The sequence below is a fragment of the Macaca fascicularis genome, chromosome 18, assembly GCF_037993035.2.
Source record: "Macaca fascicularis isolate 582-1 chromosome 18, T2T-MFA8v1.1".
In the NCBI taxonomy this organism is placed as follows: Eukaryota; Metazoa; Chordata; class Mammalia; order Primates; family Cercopithecidae; genus Macaca; species Macaca fascicularis.
Window position 1 is genome coordinate 79,448,079 of NC_088392.1, and position 13,095 is coordinate 79,461,173.

Below are 13,095 nucleotides of genomic sequence, written 5' to 3' on the forward strand. Positions count from 1 at the left end.
TATGGACTTCATGTCTATTCTGTTTGGTGTTTGTTGATCATCTTGTGTCTTTAAATTTCTGTCTTTCATCAGACGGGGACATTTTCAGTCAGTATTTCCTCAGATGAATTACTTTTTCCCCATTACCTTTCTGTTCTTCCGGTACTCTAGTTAGATTTATGTTGCTTGGTTTTGTATTATTTAACAAGTCAGTCCCTGTGGTACTTTGTTCATGCTTTTCATTTTTTAGCTTTTATTTCTGTTTGTCTTAGTCTGTTTTCTGTTGCTTATAACAGAATGTGTAAAACGGGCAATTTAAAAGAAAAGGAATTACTTTCTTCAGGTATGGACTCTGAGAAGTCCAAAGTTGAGGGGCTACATCTGGTGAGGGCCTTTTTGCTGGAGAGGACTCTGTAGAGTCCCACAGTGGTACAGGGCATCACGTGTTGAGAGGGTGAGCTTGGTCAGGTCTCTCTTTTCTTATGAAGCCAGTAATGTCACTCCTGTGATAACTCGTTAATCCCTGAGTGGATTAATCCATTCATGAGGACAGAGCTAACATGACACAGTCACCTCTTAAACACTCCACCTTTAGATATGGCACATTGGAGATTAAGTTTCAACATGAGTTTCTGAGGGGACAGATATCCAAACTATAGCACTATTCTTCACATCGTGCTGGGTCATATTCATTGCTCTGTCTTCAAGTTCACTTACTCTTTCCTCTGACATCTCCATTCAGCTATTACATTTATTCATCTAGGACCTAACTGGGACCCAATAGCAACCAAGAATTGATTTTTTAAAGAAGAATAACTTATTGCAGATAATTTATTTTTCAGTTTTAGAATTTCCATTTGGCTCATTGTTATTGTTTCTATTTCTAAGGTGAGATTTCCTAAAATTTCACTTATTGAGAACATATTTATTGTACCCTCTGAAGATAATTATCACAGCCACTTGAAAATCCTCAATTATTAGTTTTAATATCTGAATCATCTTGGGGTGATTCACAGGTGATTTTCTTTTCTCTTGAGAATGTGTTCCCTTTTCCTGGTTCTTTTTTTTACTTTGGTCATTTTGGACATTATAACATTTTCTCCAATGCTTGTTTTAAGCATTTAAGCATTTAAGCAGGCAATTGTCTTGTTTGAACTTGAACTGAAAACTTTATTAGATGGTGGCTCTGTTCTCAGTTTAGGTAGTTTGTCATTAGCTAAGCTGCTTTGAGTTTATTCTACGAAGGCAGGTTCCTAAGTCACTCAGAGATGTGGGTAGGCATATTTTGGAATCTCTTCTTGGATTTTTCTGTTCCAAGTTTTTCCCACTCTAAATAACAGTTTTCCCAAATCAGTTTTCTAATTTCCCAGGTCAGAAAAGTTAAGTTTTCTCTGCTGGTGTCTCCGCCACCTCATACGCTATGCCAACAATACTTGTCCCCAAGCTAAAGGCCATAAAAATGATACCTCCCTTATACAACTACCTTCCTCTAAGTATGTATCTCCACTGCTGTTATGTCTGCTTCTGCTCACTCCTGATGATGCCTTCAGTCTGGTACAACAGAAAACACCCATTTCATTTATAGCAACCTGGATTAGTTCAGTTTCAACCAGGATCCAATAGCAAGCCAAGAGCTGGTTTTTAGAAGAAAAACTACTTGTTGAAGAGAGTAGAGCTTTGTTGCAAAACTCAGGGGCATTCTCTGTGATTTTCCTACTGGAATTTGCCACAGGAATTTGCCACAGCCTCCCAATAAATTATAGACACATTGAGGGTCTTTTCAATTCACTGAATCATAAAAGCTAAGGGGCAAGATATCTTGCCCTGTAGTCCAAAAGATTGCTTCGTAAATGAGTTAGAACAATACATTCAAATATGGAAGTGTTCTCTTTAAAATTTAATGGGCCAATTAAGCACAATAATTTTTTAATGGTAGGTGTTCCCAGTGTAGCAAATTGTCTTTAACTAGGGAGGTGATATTTGACCATGCCCTAGACAAATTGGCCTCCTGAAGTTTTACGGGATTCACTCTTCATCCTTTGTCATGCATATGCCTTACCAGGCCATCTAAGGTACCTATGATTACTCTAGCATCAGGTCCCGTCTTTGTGATGTCACCAATGCAGTGGACCAACAAAATATCCTTTGTTGGGGGGAGGGGGATGATAGGATCAGCGTCTCTGATTATGATTTTTCATGGCAGGAAGCTATAGAATTGATGTAGTCTTGAGATAAGAACATAAATGTGTGCCGATAATCTAGACAAGTAAAAAATAGATTCTAGTGTTTTCTGCTTTTTGGAATTTGAGGAAAACATTTCTTCTAGGTCAAGAACTTCTTACTAAGTACCTGGTATGTGTCGATTTACTCTGGGAAAAATATCCAAAGGAAATAGCAGCTGCCAATGGAATTAACAAATAGTCACTATGATAATCCACTCTATATCCAGGATTTTGTATTGTTTTAATGGAAAACTTTTGCAGAATAAATTAAATTAGAAATAGAATTTTGTTTTGTTTTGTTGTTTTTTTTTTTTGATTGTGTACCATTCTCTGTCAGGTCATGTGTTGTAATTGGTCCCTGGTGTATTCTTGGATCTGGCTTTATTCATGTTTTTTTGTGGAATGAGGAGTGGTAGAGATGGAGAGTAGTATCACCATATCTCAGTTCTTTGGAGGTGCCATTTACATGGGCTGAGATCAGAACTGTGCCTTCTGGAGTCCTTCCACCGATGGCTCTATGGGCAGTCAGTAAGAGAGTTGGAACTTCCTCACAAGGTAGCTAACTAACACAGATAAACTCATTTCAGGGCCTTCAAACAAGTTAAAATCCACAAAATATGAAGAAAAATGAATAACAATGTATCAGGGAATTAAGCTGAGATGTTATACAGCCAGGATCCAAAAATTCAGAAGAAATATCCAGTCTGCACTAGCAGAACCCCAAGGGTGCTGCTTAGAATCCAAGACAAAATGTTTTGGAAACTGCAAGCTCTACTACAACTGATGCCGAACTACCTAACACCCTTTCCCCTATGTTCACCCGAAGACTCCATTTCTCTTCATGTCTTCCACCTCTGCTGCCCTCTGTTACCTCAGAATTCTTGTATGGGTTCATCTGCTTAGCAGTAAGTTGACCTCAGAGGAAACTCTGTTTGCAACAGAGACTGGGAAAGGTAGTTTTCATCTTTGCCAATTTTGATATTACAGCAAGAACAAATAAAAGTGAACAGAAACAGGTGTTGAATGACCCAGTCTACAGTACTTACCACAGTTGACTTTGTAGCCCAATCACCTTTCCATCACACTTCCCATCATTTTTAATTGAAAAGTATTTTAAAGTGCTCATGACTTGTGTCATTGATAGAAATCCTTAGTATTAGCCCATGTTGAAGACTGTAATTCTTAATGCACTACATTCTTGTTTCAGACAAAAACAATCTAAGAGAGATGGTACTTTAGTAGGTACTTGGAAGGTGCAGCCTGATGTACTAAGGCTTTTCCTCCTAATTGTAGCTCTGAGATAGCAGAGTGATAGAACACAAAATCCTTGAGGGGTAAAACCAAAGGAAATATACAAACCCCACCATCCTTCCTTATCTGCCTCTAGTTAATGATTGGAGATTATACTTGAGTTGGCAGAGAGTAGAAAAAAAATGAAGATACATAAATCCACTTTATTGACAAACTCTTGAGCATTATTAAAGACAAGCAAACAGATTTTAAAAATATCATGGACCTTTGAAAAAGTACCCTAAATCCAGGCAAAGAGAGCACTCTAACAGAATCAGAGGGCACATATGAATCTAGAAAAAAATCCAAAAGAATAAAATTTAAAAAACTCTTTGTAATCATAAACAGAGTAAAGGAAAATATAGCCTCTACGAAAAAAAAGTAAAATATAAAGAGGCAAGCAACTGTAATAAATAACAAGAGAAAGGGAAGAAAAGGGAGCTGAATGAGATAGGAAGAACTTCTAGGGTGCTAAAAATTTCATAATTAAAATCCATATATATTCATGTAAAAACCAGAATTGGTTCTACAGAAGATCATATCAATAAAAGTGAAGGATGAACTTGAGAAGAACTTTCACCATAATACAGAAAAAGTAATCAAAGATGGAAAAATTATGAGCATAGTGAATTCTTATGATTTTATATTGCCTTGACATCCATTTTAAATAGGTTTAGCTTTCTCATATCAGAAGCAGGGCTCAATCACGCTTGACACAGTTTTTAGTTCTACACCTCCTCTCAGTTCCTCAGTATGGTCTATCCAGGTATCTCCTTCTACAACTGCCTCCTAGTGACCAGGTGGTCACCTGCTTGACTGGCCCTGCTGAGCGCCATACCCTGCATGGACTGTGAGACATGCTGCAGTGAGCATAGCGTGGAACTCATGCTTGTTTCTTTCAAATCTATCAATGAAAACTTCTCTCCAGAAATGTGTTTAGACACTGTCCTGAACCTTAATAAAGGCATTGACCCATGGATCCCTCACTCTCTTTCCCTGCCTGATCTCCCTGACCTCAGTATGCAGCCTCTGGGCGTGCCATGTGCCCTCCAACCTGTAAGTAATAAAATCTATATTTCTATCTTGTACTTCTCCTAATTATTGAAGGGGTGTGCTCTGTTTTAAACATTTTAAATCAAAACAGGTCAGGTGCAGTAGCACACACCTGTAGTCTCAGGTACTTGGGAGGCTGAGGTGGGAGGATCACTTGAGCCCAGGAGGTTGAGGCTGCAGTGAGCCATGATTGTGCCACTGCACTCCAGCCTGAGTGACAGAGCAAGACCCTGTTTAAATAAATAAATAAACAAATACAAACAGTGAGATAACATGGTATACATATAAAGATGGAAGGAGACCCAACACAGACATAATTGACTGGAAGAGAAATGAGGGGAATTCAACAGAAGCAATAATTAAAGATACAATGAGGTGGAGATGGCAGTAGAGAGCAACTTGTCTGAGCTGGACGTACAGATGAAAAGATTTTTATCACATGATGCCAAGACAAAGGGACTACAGATAACCTGGCAAAATTTTCTAACTAGAAGAATAAAGCTAGCATTTATAATCATCTAGGGTGAGATAGGGGAGAGGAAGGAGGAAAAAAAGATCGACTTCTCACAAAGGAAAAAAGAAGTCAGCCTCATCTGAGACTTCTCAGATGCAATAGTAAATGCTGCTCTGAATTTTGTCCTGTTACTCTTTATTTTTAGAGACGGGTCTCATTCTGTTGCCCCGGCTGAGTGCAGCGATGTGATCATAGCTCACTGCAACCTTGAACTGCTGGGCTCAAGCAATTCTCCCACCTCAGCCTTCCGAGGAGCTGGACTATAGGCATGCACTGCCATACCTGGCTAATTTCTTTTTTCTTTTTTGAGACAGGATCTCACTCTATCACCAAGGCTGCAGTGCAGTGGCATGATCATGGCTCACTGCAGCCTTGACCTTCCAGGCTCAAGTGATCCTCCTACCTCAGCCTCCTGAGTAGCTAGGATCACAGGTATGCACCACCACACTTGACTAAAGTTTTTAATTTTAAATTTTTTTTTTTTTTTTTTGTAGAGATAGCGCCTAACTGTGTCGCCCAAGCTGGTGTCAAACTGCTGGGCTCAAGTGATCCCCCCGCTCAGACTCCCAAAGTGCTGAGATTATAGGTATGAGCCACTGCACCAGGCCTGATTTTGTCCTCTATAATCACCCCCTTTTAATGTGTCAAGGCAAAATAAACACATGCTCACACATGGTTCATGCACCTGCTTGTGATATCTATCTGAAGGTAACCCATCTCTTTGAAAGATAGATCTACATTAATCTCAAAAAGGGGGAGACAAGTACAAAGAGAGGTATGGCAAATGGGAGAAAAGTTAAACAATTGAAATAAATAAAAACACCCGTATACCTGATTTAGAAACTGAATTCAAATGTCAAACATTTTCTCGAAAAAGAACATGTATATTTAAAGATGATAATATAATAAAATATTTAAAATTTTAATTTACAAATAAAGTCTAGCAGTGGGGACAAAGGGAAGAGTAGATGGAAACACAAAAATATAATTAAAATATACTACTGTATAGAGAAGAAAGCAAAAATATACTGTTTTTGACTTAACTATGACAGTGTAAAAATGCACAGGTTAAGAAGTATAGATTAAGTATAGTTTTGAAAGGCCTGAAGGAAACTGGTTGTTGAAAACAAGATATGATGTATCTATCTATCTATAAACTGATTAATATATCAATCATCTATCTTGCCGATCTCTCTATCCATTATGTATGAAAACACTGGTTATGGTAAAAATGAAGGTTGTGTATTTTATTTGGCTAGAGAACAAAAACAAAAGAAACAGCAAGAAAATTTAAAAACATGAAAGAGCAGGATAAAAAGATGTCTGAATATTTCAGTCATATATACTATTGGTTGAACTACCATATTAAAAGACAAAGCCTTTCACATTTTATGTTGTATAAATAAACATATCTAAAGCAAAGCTGCCTTTAAAAGAATGAAAGCATAAGTGTGGACACATAAATCATGAAAAGGAAACAAACTAAACCAAACTTCAGTATACTAAATAGTAAAAGGTAAACAATTCAATGCAAACAGATTAAAGTGGGAGAACAATGATTATTTGACAGGTATAAGGTACAATTCTTTTTTTAAAAAATTATAATGTAAATGGTTTCACATTGCATATGTTCTTCTATACTTGCTTATTTTTGCTAAATAGGGTTTTTAGATTTATATCACTTGAAAAGTCTTACTCAAGGTCATTTATTTTTATTGCTGCATAAAATTCCACTATATAAGTATCTTATAATACTATATTATTTATGAATGTTTTAGCAAAGGTATAAAAATTTATGAGAAACATAAACCTAAAAATCAGTATAAAGGTTTGAATTGGGACGAATGAAGACGGATAGCCCAGGGGAGAGATCACAAAGATGAAGTAACTGTTCAGTCAGTGTTTTGCTTTTCAAGTTGATTTGGTGGTACACAGGCATCTGTGTGTTATTTTTATAATTTTGTATATTTCTTATTGTGAAATAAAAATTAAAAACAAAACAATTCTTCATTTTGTCAATATAACATCTATGACATTCTCTGTGCTAAAACAAATGGAATTAAAGTATGTAAAGCAAAGATCTTAGCATTTCAACAGGAAATTGACAGAAACATGAACATTGGGAAACTTTAAAATAGCTCTCTCAGCATGGTAATAAAACAGAGGATTTGAAAATTTACTAAATTATTAAATTTTAATAAAATACAAAAAATTTACTAAATTATATAAGCTATTCTAATAAATGCATATGAACTTTCTATCCTGTATACAAAAATGACCTTCCCATTGTTCATCAAATATATTTTTTAAATTAATGATATATTAGACAATAAAAAGGCAACATTTTTCCCAAATCAAATATTATGCAGGCCACATTTTGTGAACACTACTGTCATTAATTTCTAATTAGTCCATCATTTCATTTTTTAAATGTCTTATTTGACCTAGTAGTTATCAAGTGCTTGTTATTTGTTTTTTATTTGAACATAGTGTATTCTTTTTTTTCCCTTCAACTTTTATTTCAGATTCAGGGGCTACATGTACAGGCTTATTATCGGGGTATATTGTGTGATTCTGAGGTTTGGGGTATGAATGAGCCTGTCACCTAGGTACCGAGTGTAGGACCCAACAGTTTGTTTTTCAGCCCTTTCTCCCTCTCCCTCCTCTAGTAGTCCCCAGTCTATTGCTGCCATCTTTATGTCCATGAGTATCCAATGTTTAGCTCCCACTTGTGTGTGAGAAGACATGGTATTTGGTTTGCTGTTCTTGCATTACTTCATTTAGGATCATGTCCAGCTGCATTCATGTTGTTGCAAAGGACATGATTTCTTTCTCTTTTTATGGCTGCACAGTACTCTACGGTGTGCATATACCCAATATGGTGGATTACCTTCGATCACATTTTGGCTAAGCAAGTTTTGAAATGGGGTAAGTCTTTTCCCCTCCAGCGTTTTATTCATTCATTATTGATATTAACTAGTATTTATAGACTCATTTATTATAGACTCAATCACTTTCTACTGTCAAATGGGAAATCAAAAAGACTCACTGATGTTTCTTAGTGTTGTATATTGATGGTATAATTATTGGAAATTCCCTATACAGGGGACTATTGTCAAGGATCAGAACTTCTTTTATCCTGCTCCTTTGCAGATGGATCACTTTTCTTATTCACTGCTGTTTTTTAGAATAGTTTTCCATTCAGAACAAAGGGTAGATTCAGTTGGGCAGCAAGGAGATTTGTCTAATAGGAGCAAAAAAGGAGGTCTGAAAAAGGAAGAAGGGATTATCCAGACTATGATGGCCAGATGGAAAGCAGGGCCGGGCATCAGGCAATAAGGACAGCCCACAAGGACACAGTTTGTGTCTATGAATGGTACAGTCCTACACTCATGAGGTCGACTTGTAAAACCATGTGAGTGGTTGATTCAGACTGAGAGACAAAAACTCATTTTCTTGATTGTTTTGGTTAGGAAGGGTTCTAGAAGAAAATAGTTGACTGAGTTTCTTGAAGGGAGAGTTGATGAAGAACGGAGAGAGCACTGCAATTATCCTGCTTTGAGACTGCTGAATGTACACATTTTATTTCAGCCAGGGTTATGTGAAAAGATGAGGGTGTAAACAAACCAGCAGTTTACCTAGAAGAGACAAGGATGAAATAAAAATAGGTGAAGATAAGCACATTGCATTTCTAATTACCTACTGAGCAATAGTACATAATGAGAGAATTGATACTATTTCTGCAACAATGCAATTAGAAACATTTTATTGGGTTTTTGCAAGTAACATTTGATATCTGTTTTAAGGATAGTGATTAAAGAATCATGAATTCCAGCAAGTACAAAAATTGTAAATTTTTGCAATTCATTATCATCAGTATAGGCAGAATGAGCTGCCAGATTATTTACATGGGGCAGAACCGAATGGGTTGATCCAACCCTCAAGGTTTCCCTGCCCAGTAACGGCCATTTTGGACACAGTCCAGGAAATGGTTTAACTTTATAAATAATGCAAGCTTTCTACAATTTCCTTTCCCTCTAGGTTTTGGTCTATTGAATAATTTCAGGCGTGATCCTTGGTGTCATTGCACTAAGACCCGGCAAGGGTCTGGTGCTGGACAGGTAACGTTGAACAGAGGAACCAGAATGTTCACCCGCACTGCTGGGCTCTGCAGTGTGCACTGCAGTGTCATTTGGTAAAATAAATTGTGAGAGGAGATAATGCTGTTTGAAAGAGTTCTTCAGATCCAGTTACATATGCATTTTCTTTGGTCTTCTTTAGTGATTGCCATTCTTCCTGTCACCCTGAGAGGAGCACCTGGAGACGTCTTCCTTTTCCTTGTGAAAGGAAGACCAGGGGTGGCTCAGGTGCTGCGCCCACTGACACAATGACGAGAAATTCATGGTCTCAGGCCATTGTGACCTTCGACATTTTGACATGGAAGATTTTAAAATACAAACTTAAAAAAATTATAATTATGGCAACATTGATACATTGTTCATCAAGCTTGTGGCTTCTGAAACAGATCCCATAATGTCAAACCAAGCTATGGGTCAATGTTTTATATGGCACAGTTAAATAGCTTCCATATTTCCATGTAATTTTCTCATTGGAATTAACTCATTTTTATATCTATTACACAGATTTGATTCCTTTAAGGAATATTTTCTGCCATCAAATTTGAAAGACTCGCTTCTCCTGTTGTGAATTTTCATTTGCAGCAATTATTTCTCTTGAGGACAAATTTTTATAGATTGAATTTTGCAGTTCTACAATTCAGGATATTGTGATTTATCTGCCAGTTTTAAAGCAACAGAAAATCTTACTGTATGAGGTTTCAGTCAGTGTCAGTTTTACCTCTTTCTGATTATTTTCTGAAGTGAATGCACCATTTTCCACCACCAGCAACACTGGAATTGTGTACCTAGGAGGATTATGGCTGCCTCTGCTGAGTCATGCAGGTTGGAAGTGGGAAGAGCCAGCAGTCACAGGCCTCACCCGGCTCCCACACAAACTGAACGGCCGGCCTCATTCCCACCGTGCCCTACACAACAGTCCAGAGCCTGTTTCCAGGAGGAGGGTGAGAAGGGCTTGAAAATTTGCCTGAAGTTATCCGCCTCCCAGCTGCCAGAGAAAAGGGCTTGGTTCTTCCCCTGCCTGTGAGTTCCTGCACTCCCCTGAGTTCTGGCTGGGAGGTTTCTCCCTGGGTTCAAATTGTTAACAAAGTTAAGCGAGAGAATTCCTTCGCTCTGTGGGGTTTTACCCCCTGCTCCTCTGCCCACCCTCCCAATGGATCCTTGTGGTGCCAGGCGGGAATGGGCTGCTGGGGAGCCAGCGAGCTCCCAGGGCCTTTCTGCTGCTTTCTCTGACCCCTGTATATCACTGGCTCTCTAACTGGTCTCAGCTCTGGTAAAGTCGGAAACTTCTCCCGCAAACAGACCTTCAGCTTCTCTGGCTGGGGGGCAAGTTCGGGACAGGAGGGTCTCCCTTTCCCACTTCGGCAGTCGAGGCACTCGCAGTATTTGGGGTGTCCTGCAGGAGCAGTCTGCTTCCTTCAGATGGCCTGCGGGTCCTCTCCGAATTGCTGGTTTGTTCTTGCAGTCGATCTGGAGCTAAAATTCACAATGCAAGCCTCCGCATGCTACTCTATCCAGAGCTGCAATCTAGTCCTCTCTACCATATTTTTCTAACATGATTTCTGAGTTTTCTCTTCTCTTCAAGAACTCCTTATGCCACACTGATTTTCTTCCATGTTTTCTTCTAGAAGTTTGAGAGTTTAACTCGTCCATTTAGAACTATAACGCCTTTTTGTATTAATGTTTTATGTATATTGTGAGGCAATGGTTGAACTTAATTTTTTTTCCCCCCAAACTGTTATCCAATTATTACAGCAAACATTCTTTAAAAGGACTGTTTTTTTCTCATTGAATTTTCTTGGAATCTTTACCAAAAGCCAACTGACTATGTATGTTTGCATCAGTTTTGGGATACTCTGTCCTGTTCCATTGATGTGTATGTTGTGCCAATACTACACTCTTTTGATTGGTTTACTGTAATTTTTTTTTAAAACAAATTGCATAAGTCCTCCATACTTATTCTTGTTTTTCAATTTGTCTTGGCTATTCTGGGTCACTTCCGTAGGTTCTGGGAATAAGAGAATCAGTAGTTTCTGGTGTTTATTCTTCCTTGTGTCCTTTGTGCGAGAGCGGATGCTGCTGAAAGACTGCGTAGCCCAGGAGTTTTCCTTCAGCTACATATGGTCATGTGACACATTTCTGGCCAATAGATGCAAGCATAAGTGTTGCCTTAGGACTTCCAGGAAGGTTCTTTGGGGGAGTGAGGCAGCACCTTCTGGCTTCTCTTTGTGTTTGTTTGAAATGAAACGTAGAAGTAATGACTGGCTAGAGCTTTTGAAAGACAGATAGTTTTAACGATGAGATAACTTACTGAAGACGGAAGCCGGCACTGAAGAGCAGAACAATAGGAACTGGAAAGCCTTGATTATTTTTTGTTTCCTTTTTTAAAACCATAGAGTCACCAGACCAGATTTTTTCTGGATTATTTTATGTGAAAGGAAAGTAAACGTCTATGTTGCTTAATCCTGGTATTCTGCATTGTTCTGTCCCATGCAGCCAAACTGACATGGGTTCTGTGATTTATCTTTTCTGTCCACACATCTTAGAAAGTAATTTTATCCTTGCCCGTTCCAATGCAGTGTAAATGGATCTTTTCTCTATTCTTCATGGGTTTATTTCCTGATTAATGGGGACAGTTTGAATTAAACTCTCTCTCATTAAAATGAGAGAGAAGTCCTAGATAATTATGGCTTATACTGTCTTCTATGTACTTTATGTTTATATACTCAGTGCCCATCCCTCTTCCACGTCTTTCAAATAGTACCTAGATAGTCATTGTGTATCCGTTTCCCCCTAGTCAGCTCTTGTACTTAGGAGAAAGCTCATCCTTAGCTTTGGGGTGTTTCCTTTTGGTTTGTGTCAATTAACATCAAAGATAACAGTGCACCAGCGGGCCTGCGACCTAAGCGTGAGCTCTTCCTGCAGCCAATATAGGATTACTAATCTGCAAAAGACATAGTGACGAGATAGCATCACTTAGCATCTGGGTCAAGAAAACTTGTACTTTATTCCTCAATTGGACTTCCAGGTACATGAGCCAATACGTAATTATTTAATCCAGTCTAAGTTGAGTTTTCTGCAATGTAAATATGCCTGTATTGATGAATATGTTGTTTCATGGAGCTCTCTAAGGAAGTACAGAAGGAGTTACAGGCTATAGTTGTGCTGTTGGTATCTGGAACCCAGTGCTTTTTCTTGGTATTTACTAAAATCCATCATCTGACAGTCAGGTTCTCTCAATGGGGAGTGCATCCCAGGAAATTTTTGTCTTCCCTCTCACACTTGATCTATTCTTTCTACTGTGAGAGTGAATTCATTACTTTGATGTAAAGTTATTTTAAATAGATAGCCTTCACATCAGGAGATTTAGTTTGTGGTGTCTACATGCATATTTTTCTGCTTTAGCTTGCTCAAGTAGAAATTCACCTGCAAAAAAAAAAAAAAAAAAAAAAAAAAAAAAAAAGACTTCAAGAAGGTTTTGAAAGTGTCTCTCTTAAATTTCAGCTCTTACCTCTTGCACTTGCCATCCAGATTTGGAGGGTGTTATGTACTTACCGAAAATATGTATGATGTTACTAGAAAGCCAAGTTAGGAGGAAAAAAGCAAATTAAGGAACTGTTGCTTTTTGCTCTATCGTTTTATCACAGAATCAAAAATGTTCATCTGTTTTGCTCCAAGTTCTTATCTGTGTCCTTCTAAATTTAGGAATATTCAGTTTTCAAAATTTACCCAATTTACTTCAGATCACACCACACTGTTCTCTCAAAAATGGAAGATGTGTGAAGGAATATGCTGAGAAACATTTTCTCAGTGAGCCTACATGTATCTCACCTAGGGGAGAATCAAACTTATTCTAGACAAATTGGGATTATACATATATATGAATAATAGTCATAATAAT